Here is an 18,397-nt window from a genome sequence, read left to right on the forward strand (position 1 = left end):
GTCCTGCCTGTTAGGAAGCCTACTTGGTTCTTGGGAGGCCTGACTATAATGGTTTAGGTCAGGGAAGTACAGAAGAGACTAGGTAACACAAAGTCTGATCCAAGATAGAGGGTGTCCTGCAGGAACTGGGGCTCAGGCAAGGAGCTAAGCCTGATAGGTCTGGCCAGTTAGCTAGCTCCAAGGCAACGCTTAGGGATAAACAATGGCCCAATTTTCCCTGTAGGGTCAGCAGGTTAAACCCAAGGGTGGCCAGAAAACAATGGTACAGGCTAAGACCTAAGGCCCAGTCTGATCAAGGAGGCTCAGGGTGAGGCCATTCCAGGGCCCTGAAGAACCTGAGGATAATCTGAAGTAGTTGACTTTATCCTCAAGAGCAAGGATGGATCAATTTGTGCCAGCCCTGGTGCTCAGCAGAGTGTAAATTCAGCAAGTATTTGTTAAACAAAGGAACGATGGTTCTGTGTCTTGCCGATCATGCTTCCTGTCTTAACTTAGGTATTATCTCCTCCAGAGAGTAGATAGAAATGGGACCCACAGTCCAGACTAAGGAAATGGCCTGAGGGTATTCATAGAGATAGTCAAATGCAATGGTCGCCTCACTGTGTGAGAAGAGCCCGGAAGGTTTAGGAATGTTAGTACTGTAGTTTTAGGCATAAGACTCGAGATATTAATTCAGGCTAGAGTGCAGTGGCCTTGCTTGTTATTTTGAATTTTATCTGGTAGCCAGTGAAGAGTCCAAAGGTTTTTACACAGGGGAGTGGTATGATGGAGGTGGCATGTAAGGACGATCTGTCTGGTGGCAGCAGCAGGATGACTTAGAGCTGAGAAAGGCCAGAGGCAGAACAACTAGTAATAGTCCTGGTGTGAGGTTATAAGGGCTAGAACTAGGAAGGTGACCTTGGGGAATGGAAAGGAAGAGACATTTCATTTACCCATTCATTCATTCATTCATTCAACAAAGGAAGAGACATTTCATTTATTTACTAATTCATTCATTAATCACCGAGAGCCAAGAACTGTGCTATATCTGGGCACCAAACTCATAAAGGAAGATGTGGAAAAATTTGCCTTCCACTGGGATACATGATGTTAAGCAGAAGGTGACCAAAGATGACCCCCTACATGACTAGGATCACGACGATGCCATTAAAAGAAATAGCGAAGTCAGGAGAAAGACCTAGTTTGGACTTCTAAGAAATAATGCTGAGTTTATTTGATGTTACCATAGGACAGGAAGATGGAATGATCCAGCAGGCAGGTGAAAATGCAGAACTTAAGCTGGAGAGGGAGGTCAAGGCAGAAAGTGAAGACACGGGTACCTCTGAGAGGAGAGGAGCTTCAAATCCACGTGAGTACTGTGACAGGAAAGCATGAGCCGGCCTGACTGCGCTTCGCTCCACGAAGAGCAGGGAAAGAACAATGTAGACCTGCTGCCTCTTTCCTGTGATTCCTGACACTGTGGCCCCACCACACACATTGAGAGAACTTTTCAGAAGCTGCTTATTTAAAGCCTCCAATCGGACTCCTGTTTTACCTCTGGCTTGGATAGTGCTCTTCCCTGTCTCAGCTAGGAAAGGGTTACTGCAGTCAGCTGGTGTAGGCTGTGAACAGAAATAAACGCTCTTCACATGTAGCAAGTATATTTATATCCAATCCCATAATATCACTGCGGGCATAATTATAGCCAATCCCGTAATTGCGTTGCAGGTATCAGGCATCAAAAATCAACCGAATGTGCTGCGGAGACCAGGAAGATAAGGCTATTAGGACAGGAAGCTGCAGGGCCGGCTGCTGCCCCTGTGTAATGCCTGGGTGACACAGGAGACTATTTACTGCTTACCCATGGGCTCTACCAACAGGGGCAGGGATGGAGATAATAATTTCATGGGATTCAGGGTTCAAACTCCTGTTTCAGCAGTATTACATGCTTTTAGTCTAACTTTTAAAAAAATTATAAAATCAATATTTAGTCATTGTACAAAGTTTAGGAAATATGGAAAATTATCTATAATCCAAAAATAATATTGTTAGAGGGTATTATGCTAAGCAAAATAAGTCCGAGACAGACAAATATCATATGATTTCACTTATATGTGGAATCTAAAAAACAAAAAAAATGAACAAACATGATTACAACAACCTCCTAGATACAGAAAACAAAATGATGGTTGCCAGATGGGAGGTGGGATGGGGGAATGGGTGAAAAGGGGGAAGGAATTGAGAAGTACAAATTGCCAATTACGAAAACAGTCACAAGGATGTAAAGTACAACATAGAGAATCTAGTGAATAATATTGTAATAACTACGTATGGTGTAAGATGGGTACTAGAATTGTCGGGGTGATCACTTTGTAAGTTATGTACAATCACTATGTTTAATCACTATGTTGTACACTGGAAACTAATATAATATTGTATATCAAGTATAATTTAAAAAAATTTTTAATTTATGAATAAACTGCCAAAAAATAGCATTGTCAACATTTTTGTATTTGTCATTGCAGCATTTTATTTTGTATTTATATGTTTTATGTCATACTGTAAATAACAGTTTATATCTTATTTTTCTCATTTAATATTGAGTATTCCCTTATGTCATAAAGATATATCCAAAATATTATTTTAAAGCTTTCTATCATGGTATATGCACATGATGGAATACTGTACGGCTGTTAAAATGAATAAACCCAGAGCTTCAATATATCAAGAAATACCAATTCTTAATATAAGATTAATAAAAAGGTAATTTTCAGAGTCAGAAATACAATTTTTGAGATGTAAAAGATCAAAAACAATATTGTATATTGTTACTGTCATCAGACATATAAAAAGTATACACAAATGGATAGAAGGTATTTTCTCTGGGGAGGAAAGAAAGAGGTAAAATTAGGGTGGGGCATAAAAAGACTTTGTTTCCGAAATTTTTTATTTCTTAAAAAAATTACCTAAAACAAATATGGCAGTATCTTAAGACTTCTTTAATCTTTGTGGTGAATCATTGTGCGTTCATGATTTTCTCTGTATTTTTCTGCAGGTTTGAAACATTATCGATTATCATTTTTTTAAATTAATAGACTTTACTTTTTAAAGCAGTTTTAGGTTTACAGAAAAGTTGACCAAAAAGTACAGAGAGTTCTCATGTATCTTCTCACCACCCCACTCCACAGACACACACAGACACACACACACCACACACACACACACACACACACACACACACACACACACACACACAGAGGTTCCCTTATTATTAACATCTTAATGTGGTACTTTTATTACAATTGAGCCAGTATTGAAACATTATTATTAACTAAAGTCCATAGTTTAGATTAGGGTTCATTCTTTGTATTGTATACTCTATCGGTTTTGACGACTGTATAATTACATGTATCCACCATTACAATATCATACAGAATAGTTTCGCTGCCCTAAAAATTACCTATGCTCCACCTATTCATTTCTCACACCTCCTGCTCTCCACCCAAAACTCTGGCAACCACTGACCTTTTTACCGTCTCCATAAGTTTTGCCTTTTTCAGAAATGTCATAGTTGGAATCATATTGTATGTAGCCTTTGCAGATAGTCTTCTGAATAAGTTATTTTTAAATCAACTCTTTAATGAAGAAAACAAAACCACCAAGAATTTCACCATTTTAATATAATCACTATCAACCACGCACACAACGTAGCTTTTTTCATATAAACTGCATCATAGTGCGCAAAATATTAAGTTACCTCTTTTTCATTTCACAGACAACATATTATGAAACTCATGATTAAAACAAATGTTTTCGAGGACTTCAAGAATGTTTTGTGGTGTGGAATGTTAGATCAGCGAGTAACCGATGGTTAAATACTGTTGGATATTTCGACTGTTTTCACTTGTGGAAGGAATTTTTTCTGGCTTCGGGGAGCCCTCTTAAACTAGAAAAGGCCCATGAAGTCTCCAGAGAATTGGAAAGAGTTAGCCTTCTAGATGAGTCACCTGGACAACACACTTGACATTTACTGAGAGCTCCCTACAGTCAATGATACTGTTCACCTATTTTCCTTCTCATTGCCAAAAACAGAGTCTAGCACACAGCAGGTGCTGGGGGAACATGGATCAAATGGATGTGAAGTGTCCCTAACCAAGTTACCTTGAGGTCCTCTCTAAGGAAATGTCCAAACCACAGAGAGGACTAACTTCCTTAAGAGCTTATGTTGTTCACTAGGAGCCCAAGAAAGAGATCAGGGAACCTTGTAAAGCAGAACCAGATGGGCATGAGGAGGAATTCGGATGCTGGAAACAGGGAACTGGGCATGTCTACGGACAGTGAGAATCTATCTGCCTGCTGCCCTGGGGCTCAAGGCCTGAGGGACAGGAGTTTTGTGTAGGAGGGGAAGTGCTGAGGCTCACCTGAGAACAGTAAATTTTTTTTCAGTCAGTTTAATTATACTGGTTAAGAACTTGGGGTCTGGCATCGGATTTCTGGGTTTCTGGTTAAAATCCCAACTCAGCCACTTTCAGGCTATTTGAATTTGGGTAAGTGGCTAAGCCATGATGGCTTCAGGCCCAAAAGGGGAACAACGAAACACTACCTCCAAGAGCTGCCGTGAAGGTTATAGATGCAAAGTGCTTGGCGCTTAGTAAGTACTCAGTAAATGTTAACAAAACAGCAACAACAGCTGAACATCTGTTCTTTAAAAAAGTAAGGTGATTGGTGAGCAAGAGCACGAGATAGCCATGCCAAGAAGGTGAGCATGGCTCTCACACGAACACTTTCCTCCTAGAGAAAGGCCCAGCACATTTCATAATGTCAGGCATGGCCTGGATTCAAGTGGGAGGGGAACTATAGGAGCAGGAAATAGAAACACCCTACTCAGTAAGTTCAAAGGAATTTGGGCTACTTTAATGATTTTTGCAAGCTACCTGCCAGTCTGCATACGTTCCCATGTTTTTATGTTTATTTTCACGTGTAGACATCTCTAGCTCCTATTCTTTTGTTTGGTTGCTAAATCCAGTCTTTGAAAATGAATTTCCAAATGGACACATTACCTAGTTCTACTTCCTACACAATGAGGGGATTTCTATCCATAATAGCCCTACCTGCATGTGCTCATTAACGTAGGAGACATTCCGGATTCCTCTTTCCTTCAGTCATTTCCAAGCAAACCTTGTTAATTCCATTTTTTAAGACAGATCTTAAGTCTCTTCTCTTCCTGCTATCAACATTCCCATCCTCCTTCATCCCTCACCTAAACTAGTGGCTCCAACTGGTCTCCTTACTTCCATAAGTCTGTCAGTCTATTCCCCCGCAGGAACCAGGGTCCCTTTTAAAAATATCAATCAGATCATGTCTCTCTCTCTCTCTCTCTCTTAGATTGAGTTCTCCAGAAGCAGATCCTGAGACAAGAATTCATGAGCAAGTGTTTTATTTAAAAAGTGCCCCTATAGACACCGGTAAGGGATTGGGGGAAGCCACACAGGGAACCGGAAGACACCAAGCACGGATGAAGCCTGGAAGCCAGGACTGCATCCAGACTTGTTCCTCCTGAAGATGAAGGGCCAGGTTTCCATACTCCCACACTGCTAGCTGAGTCCTGGGCTATGGAGGGTTAGGGGGAGCTCTCCGTGCCTGCAGGCATGGAGCTCTGCTGCTCTAAGGGCTGTCCTTGCAACAAAGTTGCAAGAGCTGGTCCTTGTAGCACTAGTGCACAGAAGCTGGAGGACTGATGTACAGAAACCACAACAAGGATCCTAGGCAAAGCATCGGCATGGTCAACTCCGGTTCTCTCTATTTCCTACCTCAGGTCCTTGTTCATTTCCTTTATAATATACATCATGAGTTGTATAATTATCTGTATTTGTTTTTATCCATTTCCCCCATGAAAATGAAATCTCCTGGAGAGAAGTGAGCATGTTTGTCTTGTTGCCTTTTACACCCTAGTCCCTAGAATAGAGATGACACATTATGGGTTCTCCACAAAATTGGTGTGAACGGATAGATGGACTATAGAACCTTGGTTCCGGCACCCTCAGTAATGGGGTGCTTCTACAGGTCATCTCATCCCGCTTTCAGAAAGCTTTACCTGCAAGTCTGACCCAAGCTGAGCTGTAATCACCTTCCGTGTCACAGCAACTGGTCTCTCTGGAACGACTCAGGAGATGGTTACTTCTTCTGTGTCAGTCCCTCAAATATCCAATGTCCCACTTTTCTCTCCTCCAGACTAATCGACCCCAGCTGCTCCAAAGGTTCCTCATTTGACATGGATTTTAGAGACACTGGCATCGATAATTTCACTAGTCTGATAAAATTCTTTTCACCTACCCACACAATGCATAGCGATCCCTCCCAAACAGCCCTGAATACACCCAATCTTGGAAGGTAAACTGGGTCAGGCCAGATAAGAATCTGGAGGAGCAAAGCTGAAGATTACCAGCCAAGGCACCACAGTCAGCAGACCCAGGTTTGAATCCCAGCTTCACTTATTGTTAAATGACTAATCTTGGGTAAAATACTTAATTTCTTCATTAAGATGTAGGGAAAAAATAAGAGCACCTGTATAACAGAGTTGGCATTAGGGTTAAATTAGATAAGATAATGGATGTAAAGCACTTAGCGGAGTGCCTGGAACATCTTCAAGGACTTCCCCAAACTTCACCTCTCACCTCACAGCTCTCTGTGCCCCTGCAAGCTACTTTTCCCTAGTCAAATCCTCCTACTAACCCAGCTCCATCGCAGATACCTCCACACTCCTTCAGCCATGATAAGGCTTAGACGTCCTGCATCCAAGTATTTTCCTAGCTATTATTTCCTCCCATTTTCTCGTCCTCACTCTGCACCTCAGAATTCTGCTTCTCTCTCCTACTCCTGACTACTCATCCACTTCACCACCACATATGCTTTCTCCCTTTTTCATTGACTTGTCCCTTCTTGCTCACTTAATTCTTTCTTGCTTTTTGCCTTCACCCACTCCCATCTTTAAATTATGGAACCTCTAACGAGTAAGGTCATTTTAAAACATTTTTCATTTTCTATTCTGCCTCCTACCTTGGCTCCAGATGCCATGGGGAAATGGTCAACCTGATAATAGTAAAGTCGGTAAATGCTAGTTCTCTTACCACATAAGCATCTTAAGCTACAGGCCACTTTCCATCTGCTCCTTGCCACAGGCTAAGTGGTAAAAATTAAGGTCAGAAGGGGAGCCATTAGCAGTGACGACAGAGGAGAAAAAGGAAGCTCTCGTTCGCTCTAACCTGTATGTATGCTTCTCATTCCTTTTCTAGCCCATTGCATTAGTACACTACAGGGATAGTTCTCTGCCTAGTTTTTTAACTTTAATGGAATGTCTCTAATATTTTGCCATTGATTATGACTTTTTTCTAGTTTTTTTTTTTGTGTGCTAAATATCCTTTATGCAATGGGGGGAGTTCTCTTCTATGTCTGGTTTGCTTAACTTATATAATATGCAGTGGTGGTTATTTGGCTTAAGTTTCTCGGTTGAAAGCAGAGCACTGAAGATCAGGAAAGCAGAGTGATAAGTAGGTTGGGTTGGGAGGTATCCTGGGAATGTCAGCAGAAAAAATCGAGGCCAAGCAGGCAGGCTGGGGGATGATGGAGCTTCCTGTCCTGAGGGACTGTCACAGTACTGATACTCTGCTCCTCAAACTCTGTTCTTTAACTAATTGTGACGTTATGATTCAGACTCTACTGGACCCTTGAGGTTAGCAGTGCAGAACCTAGCTCTAGCTATAGTTCTGGTTTCTTCTTTTATTAATTTAAATAGGCAATTCTGGATTTTCAAGAAGCCTTTGGAGCTTCTGAATTGGAGTGGATAACTGAAACTTCATCCCTTTTCATGTGAAAGCTTTTTGGAAGTGGATCTGATTCTGGTTTTCCATTCCAATCAGCTGCTGTGAAAGCCACTTTTCTTGCTGTGGGCCATTCAAGGCTCTTTTTCTCCCTGATGGGAATTCAGGAAGGAAACCAAATAATTCCCAACAGAGACAAGAGTTGACCAAGTACCATCCATAAGGGCTTTAAAGATTTCAATCTTGCATGTGAGAATATTGGCAGCCGAAGTTGGTTACTCACTCTACTTCGCCATTTAGACAGAAGGCTTGGGAGGAGATGTGGTTCTGCTATTTTGACAGTAAAATCTTTTTTGATGAAGAGGTTGCAAGTGAAACATTGCTGAGGTGCACTTTAACACCGGAAATTTCTGCGAAAGTGTTTATGACAAGTATCCAAAATAAAGTACTAAATACTTGTATGTAGATTTTTCTCAATAAACCAAACCTGCTCATACTGTGGGACTGGTAAAAAGACAGGACATCCTGACATCAAAATTATCCAGTGTGGCATCTATAGATTGCTATTCTACCCCTATTATATAATGAATTTGGGGTTGTTTTGTCTTAACCATGATTGATGGAAAATTGGCCAACCCGCCCCTGGAAAACCAAGAGTTGACGTCTCCATTTCTTTCTGACTTACACTCTTAAGAGGAGTGAGGAAAATAAGTGCTAAGTAACCCGTCATAAAAGGAAAATTTAAACAAGCGGGTAATGTGTCAGACAGATTTGGAATAGTCTCAGAGGTGGCAAGTAAATAAAATCTAGGAAGAAAAGTTGAAGAAACTGGCATAGCTCAGTTTTAAAAAGGTGACAGGCTTTCATAGTGACTCTAGTACAGTAAACCAGATCATCCACACACTCCAAAGACACCTTCCACCCTCAGCTGATGGTGATGCACTGGAAAAAAACAGTGGGCTTAGCTTAGGAGAACTACGCTCCAGTCTCACTTCTACCAACAGCACTGACCTCAGACCTTGGCATTTTCCTTGTCTACTTCAATTTCCACCTCTGTAAAATTAAAAACTTGGGTGACTTTAGGGTTCCCAGCCAAGACTTCCTTTAAGGCTCATAAAGAACAAATGTTTGGACATTTCAAACCGCTCCAAAGATAGAGTATTTTTAAATTATAACATGATAAATGCATTTATGTAGTGAGCAGAATCACTCAAACATGCAGCTCACTAGGAAAAAAGAATAATAAAAGAGATGCTCAGTGATGAGAGTCTGTAAAACAGTCTAAAAGAAGGATGGTACCTGCTTCCTCTTAGAGATCTTAGCGCCCAGCATGGCACCTCTCCGAGTGCTCATTAAGTTTCAAACATACACAAATGCCGAGAGAATATACGATAAATCTGATGTACCCATCACCCAGATATTACAAACTCGTGGGTTTAAATATATATAAGGAGTTTGAGTTCAATGAAGTTATAATCTTTATTGATTATCCCATCACAGGCCATTGGAATCGTGTGGCCTTTAACCCACTCCTGAGTCTGTTTAACCCTACTTGGGTGGTGTTTGAAGTTCATATTTTCTTTTCTTATTTCTCTCCAGTTTTACTGAGATATAATTGACATATAACACTGTATTAGTTTAAGGTGTGTTACAATGATTTGCTAGATGTATATATTGCAAAATAATTACAATGAGTTTAGTTAACATCCATCACCTCACAGAGTTACAACTTTTTTTCTTGTGATGAGAACTTTTAAGATTTACTCTCTCAGCAGTTTTCAAATATATAATACACTATGATTAACTATAGTCACCATGATGTATTTTAACAGCCCCAGGACTTATTCATTGTTTAACTGGAAGTTTGTCATAGTTTCTTACTTTCTGTGGACTCACCTTCTGAGATAACGTCTAAGGTGCTTCTCAGCACTACCCACAGATCAGGGAAAAAGGAGCCCAGTCCATGCCTTCACACACATACATTGAGACAACGAGTATGTCTTCATCTTTTGGGATCTCATAAGAAAGTTTCTGAAAGGTAGGTGAACAATTGTGTCAAGGAGGAAGGGACGTGATGGGCTCACTTGGTCCCCTCAGGCCAGAGGATGAGGGCTGAGATTGCCAGTGAGTGGGATGGGGGTATGGAGAATGGGCAATAAAAATCACAGCTTCTGCCCTGGGAAATCAGGGAAAGGGAACCTGTTTCACATTAAAATTGGCCCTTCAGATCAACCTAAATGGGTGCCCAGGCAGAACTGATTTCCTGATAACCACCTTCCCGTCCCTTCTCCCTTCCCCACTCCCTGCTCCTCAGCTGGGGTTGTGTAGTTTCGAGAGGCACCTAGAACTGAAAAGTGAGGTGTGGGGGAAGGTAATCTGCTCCCCTAACTCTAGGAGAGTTCAGGTGGGTCAGTCCCTGTCCCGGTTTTAGGTGCATCCAGTCACCACCCAAGAGTCATGGGCCTGGGGCCAGCTTCTGCCTTGCCCTGTCCCAGCGAGTGACACAGGCGTCCAGATGGCAGGAATGATCCAGGGAGAACCTGGTTTCTTTAGCCTCCAAGTCTCAATAAAGTGGGGAGAGAAAGGCTTGTTTGGGAGCATGGGACAGAGGTGGGCATAACTTGATTTATAGTTTTTAAACATTTAGACATATGGTACATGAGGCAATATTAGCACATTTACAAGCATCAAGGCAGTGTTGGTCCTTCCGGCTCAGATATTTCAAGTCAGTGTGTGGAAGCCCTAAGTACGAATATGTAGACTTCATAGTTCAGTCTAGTCTCTTGCCCCAGTTTTTCCTTTTCATTTCCGAGTCATCATGGAAAATAGACTGTCTTTGGCATTATTGAATTCTGAACATGCTCAGAATTTGGCTTGGGGCTGCTGCTTTTCATTTTAAGTTAGTGGAAACCAGCAGTTCGGAGGAGTCTGGCGGGACCATGAGATGCATCTAGGGCTCCCCATCGTTCTTCCTTCTCTCAAAAGGGTCCTGATAACCAAGGGTGATGCTCCTCGATTGCAGTATCTGTACGACCTCGATACTTGGCCACAGCTGAATAATCACAGTGCAGATACCTCTCCCAAGTGCTCTCATCTAAAAATTCTGAAGAGAGGTTCAGAGGCTGAGCATTTCTGAAACAGTCACATCAGGCCATGGAGTCCAGAGATGCTGGCTGACAAGGTGTCTATAGTTGTCTTATGTACTTCCTCGGGTAAATCTTCTTTGTTAATCTCTTCCTTCAATTAGGTGACACACTCAATAGCTTTCCAAAAATATTGTTTTCTTTATTAGTTTGAGCTAACCTAGGTCAGTTTCTGTCACCTGTATGCACGTGTACACGCACACATGCACACACACACAAAGTTCTTAAACTAAAACCACTGTTAGAAGGAGCTCTGGATAAGGAGCCAAAGCACCTGGATTCATCCCTTTACCACTGACACCCCCATTCCTGTCATCACATCTTTAAATCTCAGACTTATCCTCTGCCTATAACCAAAGCTGAAGCAATAAGGTAAAATAAAAATTATAATGATGAACAATTAATAATGACGGTAATAATAATAATATTTGTCATTCTTTTTAGCACATTTTATACCAGGAACTGTGTTAAGTGCTTTACATAAATTATTGAATCTGGTGCTTTTGACTCTACATAAGAGAAATCTTAAACTTAGAATAGCTTAAACATAAGGGAATTAGCTATTTTTTCTGTAACAAGAATTCCTTAGCAAGGGGAGCATCAGGGTTGCTTAAATTAGAGGCTTAATGATGTCATCAGGGACCCTGGTTCTCTCCATCTTTTTGCTCAGTTGGTTTGGACTTCCAGGCTAGCACTTTTTTTGACTACAAAATAGCTGCTGAATTTCCAGGCATCCAACTGAACATGACAATGTTTAGCAGAGGGATGGTCTCTTCCTAATCCAACAACTGACTGCGAAGTAAGATTCCCACGATGCTCTTAGACCAAGACTGATTCACCCATTAGTTGAGAGGGGAAGAGGTAAAACACTCTGAAAAAAAGTGAGGCCCTTTCCAGCAAAGGGGGAAAACTTTTAGGTAGTTAACCAATAGCATCTGATGTAAACCTTGTGAGATACATAGGAGAGGTAAAGTGACTTGCCCAAGGTCAAACGACCAGTTAATGACAGATGTGGGATCTGAACCCAGAACTATCTGTCTGTAAAACCTGTTCTCTCAACCTGTACTCTGGGAGGCAGTTAGTCCTCACTAGGTTTTTTTTGCTTAGAGGAACCCAAGTCACTAAGGCTATCCTGGGTGTTTCATGAGAACTGCTTTGGGAGCTACAAGTCACCATATTAAGGAAACCAAGAAATATAGCAAACTTTTCTAGCTAGTCCAGTACCTCATTCAATCTCTTCCCCTATAGGGAATCTCTACTCCATTCTCCTTCACGGTGGAGAGGGAATTCAGAACAATGTAAACTCAGCAAACAGACTTCAGTCCCAGATTTCTGACTTTCTAAGTGAACATCATAAGTGAACAAACATCCTTTTCCACATCCTTCCATTTTCCTTCTTATTTTGTGATTACCTCCTTTTGAGAATTCCTTCTCCCCAACTTTAATCTTATGGTTCTGGTGGGGACTTTCAATGACAATGCCAGGGGATGACATCAGAATAGTTGACAAATGGGAAAGCATAGACACCAATCATTCAGAAGGATCACTTACAACAATGGTAAAGCAGGAAGAAGAGGCCCCTGGCTGAGTCAACAAACTCTTTAGTTTAGCACACCCTTCATAGGGAAGTCCAGAGTGTCCCAGGAAGGTCCAGATGGCCATGGAGGTGGAGGATCAGGAACTCAAGAGGCTCGGGCCAATAGGTATTTACCAACTGGTATTGATATATTTCATTTAGTGAGTTCTTAATTTTGGATATTGCATTTATCAGTTCTAGAATGTCTATTTGATTCTTTTTTTATAGATCCCAGTTCTCTGTTGAAATTCTTTATTTTTTCATATGTCACATTCTTTGCTTCTATTTTTTTTAACATGTTTATAATACTTATTGTAAAGTCCTTGTCTGCTAACTCAAATATCGGAATCATCTGTGGATCTGCTTCCTTTGTTTGCTTTTTCTATTAATTATTAATCATATTTTCCTGCTCTTTGCATGTCTTATAGTTGTATGAAAGAACCATAGGGGTTGTAAATGATGTTATTTTCCTCCAGTGATGATTCTCTTTTTCCTCCGTTAGCAGATGGGGTGAGGGACTGATCATCTCAGTCTAATCAGGGATTCAGTTGTGTTATGGCTGGCTTGAAGTTTAATTAGTCCCAGTCCAACTCTGGGTCATCTCTTTCCTTGGGGGAGCCCACTCAAACTTTTGACTGAAAGCCTGCCAGTTCTCTGTCTTCTCAACCCTGAAAGCCTGTAGAAGATTCAGCTCTGTTCTTAGGAGCTCAAGCTCTTTGGTCTCTTGTCCCACATAGTTACAAATTTCAGCATATGTCTTGAGGGGGACAGTCATCTTATATTTGATGCAGCCCTCCTCCCTCGAAGAGAATTTTGTTTCCTATGTACTATAAGTCTGTGGGAACTTCCAATCTAGCCTCTCCTGCTCCAACCCAGAATTCAGCAAATATCCTATGAAGAAGAGTGGCCATGTGTTTAGAGCCCCTCTGGAGTCCAATGTCATGTTCCTCTAGATCACACTGATCATCAAGAACTCTACCAGTCTCTCTTTGTCCCCGTAAAGACCTTATGCCCGGGCCAAGCTCTATCTTAGGTCTGCTCCTAGATTTGGCAAATAAACCCAGGAAAGATAATGGTCGGAGATGATCAGCTCATTTTAAAAAGGGTCTTTCCTCTCTAGAATTTTAGTTTATTTAGTCTTAGACACTGTTACAATACTCCAGTGTTTAAAAGTATGATTTATAAAAAAATGATTTCTATAACATTTCCAGGTTTTTCTAGCTGTTTCAGCAAGAACGTTAGATCATTGCTACATACTACATCCTATCCAGAAGACCTATGAAATTATTTCAAGATTTAACCATGGCATGGTCATGCAGACATGACCTGAAATGTCATGATATATGGCATGATATATAGCTGAATAAACCCAATCATGCCATGGCCCTCCTCCATATCTCACTACAATGAGGACAGGTTGCCCGAGTAGACCAACCAGAGTCCTTCCAGAACTGGGAGCCGACAGCCTTTTTATTTTTGCAGTGGGTAGGAGGTGGGACAAAACGTGAGTGTAAGTCTGGAAGCGTCCCCTGGTTATGTCCCATGCTCTTGGAAGAAGCCAGTCTTCAGTAGGAGGAAACGAAGCCCTCACACAGAAAGGAGAGGCATAGGAATATCCAGGGGATATTGGAGTCCCTGATTCCTGTCACTCCCATTTACTGTGGTTTTCTTATCTGAACCACAAATTTCTCTTTTTCGCCCGAGCTAGTTTAGTCTCTTGAAAGGCTGGGCCAGCTCTGTTTTTTTTCCCCCTTGGGCTTTATGAGACACCTTGTGTCCATATATTATCCTTTTCTTCCTAAGCAAGGTCGAAGTGGTTTATGTTACCTGTAACTCAAAGAGTCTTAACTAAGACTACTTCTTTAACGATGGGCAGGTTTAGAAGGGCCTGGTGAAAGGTATCTCCCTTACTGCATGGAAGGAAGAGAGGGAGGATGGATGGTGAGACCTGAGCTCTGGATCATGAATCCTCACCCCAAAGAGAGGCAGATGCTTCTGGATTGTGGACACCCAACCCACGATGGGAGGAACCTCAGACTTGCCTAAGAAGTCATCTGAATCTATCTGCCAAAACCATGCTGTTTCATTTTAATCAAACTGGGACACTGCATTCTCGCCCTCAACAATATTCATAGATGAGAGAAAAGGGAAGCGGGGAGAGTCCTGTGTTTGAACATTTTACCTGCTCCCAGGGCTCCCCTACTTGCAGAGGAGCCTGAAGTTTACACCAGAGGGTAAACAAGATAGCTATTTGGACATCACACACCACTTTGCCAGTTTCCGTTCTCCTGAATTATTTACCATCTAATTGTCTGCATTGAAACAGAATCTGGAAACACAGAGTCAGCAACACAGCCTTATTTGTGAGTTAGAGAAGGAAAACCAGAGTTCAGTGAAGTACCTGGAGCAGAAACACCTCCTGACTTTCTGAAGTTCTCCAGCAAAGGGGGTGAAACCAACACAAAAACAGACAGAGCCACAGGCTGGAGGCACCCTGGAACTAACTAGTCCAGGGTCTCCTCTGAGGCCACAATCTCCATACAGGGCAGAGACCCGGGTTCCTGTCTGGACTTACCTCCTGAGTCTTGATTTCTTGCCTGCAAAAGACAGGCTGCAAAGGGAGATGGGATGGAAAAATAGCCTCTCTTTAGATTTAAAAGATGGTTATCACAAATTTATTTTCACCATCATACCAAAATTTTCCCATAGGAATAAAGATTAGTAGCCATGAAAACAAGGAAAATATTCTAAAAATAATTCAAGCAGTGAAACAGAAACGTTGGAAAACTTAGAGGAGTATAATGACAAAACTCACTATTAATTTCACTACTCGGTAAGAATCACTCATAATATTTTGATACATTTTTTTTCAGTCTTTTTTTCTGACCAAATATATATAACTGGGAAACATTAATTAAACATTAACTGTTGAATAGCCTAGTATTTTTTCTATTCAACATTTTGTAGTGAGCTTCAACTCCGTGTCAATAAATATTCTTTAAAAACAAGATTTTTAATGGCTAATTATTTTCAAATAGTTCATCGTAAAGAGATATATAATTCAAATATTATTAGTTAGGATTCAATGGATTCAGTTTGATTTCACATTAAAAGCTAATCAGTGTGCTGTGAAGGATACTCACAACAACACAGAGTCACAGACAAGATAGAGAGGATGAGGGACAGACCTGGAAGCAATTCTCCTCTACCAGGAAAACATCAGGCTGCACTATGAGCCCACACTACTGGCTCATGAACAGGAAGTGGGAGATAGGGACTGATAAATGGATGGATGGTCAAGGCTAGGGATGTATGTGAGCACTCAGGTGAGGGTGCATAGGTGAGGAGCAGATCCTAGCAAACTCACGACCCTAGACGCAGAATTTATTAATAACTGCTATTATGCTATTATGTATGCTATTATATGTAATAAAAACTATAGGCCAAGTGCCACCTTTATATTCATATTTCTTTTCATTTCTCCAAGCATAGTTTTCCCTTTTACATAGTTGAAATCTATAGTATGAATATTTTTATTACCTTTGTTTTTTTTTTTTTTTCATTTATACAAATTTGGCCTTTAGGTTTGATTTCCATAAGCTTAGGATAGAGGAAAGAGAATTGTGTATCTATAGAAAAAGACAATTTATTCATTTATTCATTAGGGTCCTGTTTATACTACCAATTTAAACCAAAATCAACATGATTTTGAAATTTTCAGAAAAACTGGGATGGAGAATGAATGAGGAGGTAGACACATATACAATGTGGAGAATGCCAAGCCCTTCCTTTTCCTCACAGGCAACTAGGGGGAGGGGAAAGGAGTAAGTAAAGGCATGTAGGGGGAAAGTTAGAGAAGCATCCACACCTGCTCATTATATCAAGTGTCCAGAAACTCTCTAAATAATTCAGGTGCGGTTGGCTCCCTCCAGGGGCAGGTGTTGAGGAGAGTTTCCAGACAAGCATCTCCTCTTGCAAAACTGGAGCAGACCGAGGATCTGATTACTTGAAAAGGGGTCCAGGTAATAGCTATGGCAACCTCCTTCTTCAGCCTTACAACTTGCCTTGGACTAAGGTACAAGAAGCTTCTGGGAAATACATCTACAGCCTGCTGTGGTGGTCAAAAGCTTTGATGACCAGCTGCCTGGGTTCTAATCCAAGTTCCACCATTTTCTAACCATGTGGCCTTAGGCAATTTATTCAACCTCTCTGAGCCTCAGTTTCTGTACCTGTAAAATAGGAACAACAATGCCCTCCCTCAGATTGTTGTGGCATCATGTTGTGTCTGGTACATGGTAGATATTTCTTAAGATTGTCCCTGCTGATTTTCTAGAAAATGATGTTTGGACTTTAAATAAAAGAGCAATATCCAGAACTAAGAGAAAGCTATTCCTTAGAACAGAATAAATAATAACTGCTAACAGTTATTGAAGCTTTATCATATGCCAGATATTGTGTGGAATGTTTTACATATAATCTCACAAAACCCATTTATGAGTAAGTATTATCAAAGCTCAGAGAAGACTTTCCCAAGGTCCTACAGATAGTAGGTGGTAGAATAGAGATCCATACGCTGTTCTGCTCTTACCCTCCCCCGACCCCCCACAAAAAGCCTTTGTTCTTACCTCTTGGTGAATGGTCTCTGGAAGTTATTTTACTGTGTCAACACTGCCTCTCCAGGTGGGCAGTCGGAGGTTGGCAGTGGGGCAGACTTGAGAGAGGGCTTGAACTCCTTAGGTCAGTGGGGCCAGACTGCCCTCTAGTGTTAGAGGAATCTTGGAGCCAGATGGAATGAAGAGTGCGTTGCTTTTCCTCTGAGATAGTAGTGAACTCTCCCTACTTCCAACCTGGAGCAGATCTGTCTGGTTTGGTACCTTCCTATTGGCCAAAGAGTTTCTCCTAGGGATGGGGGTAAAAGGGACTGTAAAGACTGGGAGTTGAGAAGGACTATGTGGGGGTAGAGTGGCAATTCACAGACAGGTTAAGCTTTAAACCATTCCGTTGGGGAAATGTCTCTTATTTCTAGCACGTGGTACATAGTAGGTGTTCACTGAATACTGAACAAAATTTTAAATCTCATTCTCACCAAAGGGGAGTTATGCCAGTAAGAGTAGTTATAAAGTTATTTCATTGATTTTTGCCAGAAGCACTAGCAAAAAAGACATTGTAATGTGTAACCCATCTTTCACTCCAATAGACTCCAAGGGCATCTTCACGTTCACAACTAGGTGAGAATGATGACACTCCTCAGGTTTTTAGAATGAGTTGAGGTCAGCAAAGACATATGGTCATTTTAGGTTGCCATCCTCACACCAGCGACTTAAAGGTTCACAGATCTCAGAAAAGGCCCCCTCCACCCCGACAATTCTGCCCAAGTAGTTGATTTCAATAAGTGGTCAATAGCCAAGATATGGAAAAAATCTAAGTGTCCATCAGTGGACGAATGAATAAAGAAAACGTGGAGATATATATGGAGATACATATGTACACACACACATGCATATGTACAATGAAATATTACTTGGCCATAAAAAGGAAATCTTGCTATTTGTGACAACATGAATGAACCTTGAGGACATTGTGCCAAGAAACAAATCAGACAGAAACAAATGTGATCTCTCTATATGCAGAATCTAAACACACACACACACACACCAAGCTCATAGATACAGAGAACAGATTGGTTGGTGGTTGCCAGAGGCAGCAGGCAGGAGGTGCGCTAAATGGGTGAAAGGGGTCAAAAGGTACAAACGAATTTCCACTTATAAAACAAATAAGTCATGGAGATGTAATGCACAGCATGGTGACTATAATTAATAATTCTGGATTGCATAATTGAAAGTTGCTAAGAGAGCGGATCTTTAAAGTTTTCATCAACAGAG

Source organism: Pteropus vampyrus, unplaced genomic scaffold (genome assembly GCF_000151845.1).
Source record: "Pteropus vampyrus isolate Shadow unplaced genomic scaffold, Pvam_2.0 Scaffold238, whole genome shotgun sequence".
Taxonomy (NCBI): Eukaryota; Metazoa; Chordata; class Mammalia; order Chiroptera; family Pteropodidae; genus Pteropus; species Pteropus vampyrus.